We start from the raw sequence: 3,469 nt of genomic DNA, 5'->3' as shown, positions 1-3,469 counted from the left end.
GATGCTGTGGCGGCCTTTCGTTATTAGAAGGGAAGAAGGGCTAGAGGTAGCGCAGAGGATGAGGAAGAAAACTGGCTCTAGGTGAGCACCCGGGCGTCTCCTTTGTTGTTATTAAGGCAGAATCTTAGGCTGTCCCTGTGTCCTCACACTCTTGGATTCAAGTGATTCTCCCATACCAGCCTTCTGAGCTCTTGGAATACAGGTGAGAGCATCTCTGTACTTCTAAAGCCCAATTCCCTCTGCCTTCCTATCACTTTGAGCGTATCATAGGCTACTTCTTTCCTGTGTTTATTGTTGAAAGACCTCCAGAGCGGGGAGACTCTCACTCAAGTCTTGGGATAACACGTCCCCCCAGGAACTCACAAGAGACCGTCCTTGCTGCAATCACACGAGGTTTATTGAAAAGACAGGAACCAGTGCACTGGGGCTGAAACTCACTTCCCACTCAGGTGTAGAGAGTTGGACCCCGAGTAGCTGGGAGAAGGGGTATTTAAAGGAAGAAACCACAACCCAGTAAATCCAAAGGGGGTAGGGAGGGGGATGTCATTGGAAAATTCCAAAAATACCAGTGATAATCACAAGGGGGTAACTCCCTGTTTCTCAAGATTATTCTCAAGATTGTAATCTAACTTTATCTTCAGCTGATTCCTGAAACAAAGTCACTGAACCAGCTAACCTAGATTTTTGGCTCTTCTCTTCCTGTTAGATTTTTGGCTCTATTTTTCCTGCTGGAGGGGTCTGGATTTATCCGGGTCTTTCATTGTGACAGCCCTGTAGCTTGACTCCTTGGCCTGTGATGTAGTCGTCTTTCTTCCCTTTTCCAGACTCATCTTTTCAGAGCACTAGTCCGTGTCACTCCCCTGCTTAAACCTTTCCTACCTTTCCGATCATGTTACTCCCTTTAAGATGCTAAGGCCTTTGGACTGCCAGACATCTCCTACTTGTTTACTGCTTGCTCCTGGTATCCCTGGGAAAGGTGCTATTGTAACCTTTGTTCTACAGAATACTTTTTATTTTCCTGTATATGTGTGCATCTGTGCACATGTGTGCCTCGTGTGTGCAGTGCTTATGGAGGCAGAGGAGAGCGTCGGATCTCTAGGAGCTAGAGTTACAGGCAGTCAGGAGCCTCCAGACATGGCTGCTGGGAACTGAACTCTGGTCCTCTGGAAGAGCAAGTGCTCTCAACCATCAAGCCTCTTCTCCAGCCCTTTCTTCTTATCACCTGGCTGCTCTGAAACTTCCGTGTGGACCAGGCTGGCCCAGAACTCATAGAAATCCATCTCTGCCTCCCAAGTGCTGTGATTAAAGGTATGCCCTACCATGCCTAGCAGGTAGGTCCTTTTTGTCCGTTCTCTTTATAAACACCAGCAAGCAGCCTTGTTTATAGAAAAGGGCATGTCAGAAGATGGAGTGGTTAGTCCTCCGGTCCCGGACCACAAAACACCGGATTCTAACTGCCAGCATCTGGTCACAAACTCCTGGTCTCCACCATGGCACCTCTCCATCCTTAGGTGACTTCTTGAAACAGTTGGTTTCAGTCTGGGCCATGGTAGGACAAGGGATACACGGGCACGGAAAGTTTTTAGTGAGTCCATTTCTATACCTTTATGTTCTGAAAAATTATCTCCCCAAAAATTTAATTGTGGAATTACCTCATGAGCCAGCAATTCCACTTAAGGGAATGTAACAAAAAGATTTAAAAATAGAATCTCGAGCGGATATTCACAGTAGCCTGAAAGTGGAAGCAACATGCCTATCAGTGAGTAGTAGATGGATTACAAAAAAGGAGGGCAGGTGGGTGGTTTCATTAATTCCATCTCCAGGCTCCACGTGGTGGGAGGTTCTTTGGCCTCTCATGACCTCTCATAGCCCCAGCTTCAGTAGAGCAGGCCTGGACCTCCATAACCTGCATTCCTGGAAGAGAAAGCACTAGGAAAGCAGCTCTCAGCATCCCTCTGTCTGCCAGGTCTTCAGCGGGGTCCTCGGAACAAGCGCCACATACTACTGAGTTATAGATCTGTGCTGATATATAACAAACACCATGGCTGCTGGAGAGAGAAAAAGCTACAAACCCAGTGGCTAAGAGTGCTTGCTGCTGCTCTTCCAGAGAACCCAAGGGTAGTTTTCAGCAGTCAGTCAAGGGGCTCATAACCAGGGGACCTGATGATGCCTTTGCCCTGCAGGCATCTGAACTCATGAACACACACACACACACAATTAAAAATGAGATAAAAAACAAAGTTACACCAGGGAGCTTACACAGGACTGACCGAGGCACTACACAGATATGTTACAGTTGTGTAGCTTGCTCCTCTCATGGGACTCCTAACAGCGGAAAGGGGCTTTCTCTGACTCTTACTGGCTCTTGGGACCCTACACATACTGGCTCCCCTTGCCCAGCCATAAAACACAAGGAGGTGCTTAGTGTTACTGCAACTTGATATGCCGTGTTTTATTGATACTCATGGGAGATCGGCCCTTTCCTGGAGGGGGGCTGGGAGATGGGAGCGGGAGTGGGGGGAGACTTTGGCCAGGGTGTACCATAAATAGGTGAATAAAATAAAAAGTTACAAACAATCCATTTGGTGTATTTCAAAGGGTGTGATGTGTCTTCATTTATCAATGAAAGAAGTTAGAAATCCCCTCCCACCCCAAAGCAGCAAGTACAAACGTGTCCTTGGGTGTCACCGGCACACTTAGGGTACAGCCCAGGAAAGAGAAGGGTGAGGGAGACAGCCTCTGCCCCCCTTTATCAGATGAGCTTCATCAGAGCCTGGGGCTCCAGGAGGGTGGAGAGAAAAGGCTCCTTCCAAAGGGAGTGGAGAGCACCAGGTGGGGAACACGTTTGCTAAATGATCCGGGGATTGGAATGTAGCCTCCTCCCCAACAGCTGCTGAATGGTTAATGAGTTAACGGAAATAGGGAATAAATAAATGACAAGCTTAACTCCCCACCCCTTCAAAGACCGAAGCTGTTGGAGGGGAATACTAGGTTATCCCAGAGTCCTCTCTAAAGGTGGAACCCGGCAGCAGCGCTAGCAGTTGGAACTAACCTACTGAGCATCCTCATGACCAAGCCTTGGTTTTAAGCTCACAAAGTCTTTTTCCTTCAGAAAAGCCAACACTAGTACTGTTAGCTTGTTTGAAAACGCAGTGAACTCAAAACTGACCAGTACTGGGGAGCAAAGGGAGGCTGCCTACGCAGGCCCTGCTCCCACACACGGTCGTCAGAACAGGACCGGGTTTTAATTGTTAACCTTTTGTCTGAGTTAAACGGTGCTTTTAAAAGCCGGGCGATGGTGGCGCACGCCTTTAATCCCAGCACTCGGGAGGCAGAGGCAGGGAGTTCGAGACCAGCCTGGTCTACAGAGCTAGTTCCAGGACAGGCTCCAAAGCCACAGAGAAACCCTGTCTCGGAAAACCAAAAAAAAAAAAAAAAAAAAAAAAAAGGTGCTTTTAGTATAACATCA

The sequence above is a fragment of the Alexandromys fortis genome, unplaced genomic scaffold, assembly GCF_014885135.2.
Source record: "Alexandromys fortis isolate MF-2015 unplaced genomic scaffold, M_Fortis_MF-2015_v1.1 scaffold_13, whole genome shotgun sequence".
Lineage (NCBI taxonomy): Eukaryota > Metazoa > Chordata > Mammalia > Rodentia > Cricetidae > Alexandromys > Alexandromys fortis.
Note: the sequence above shows the minus strand (reverse complement) of the source record.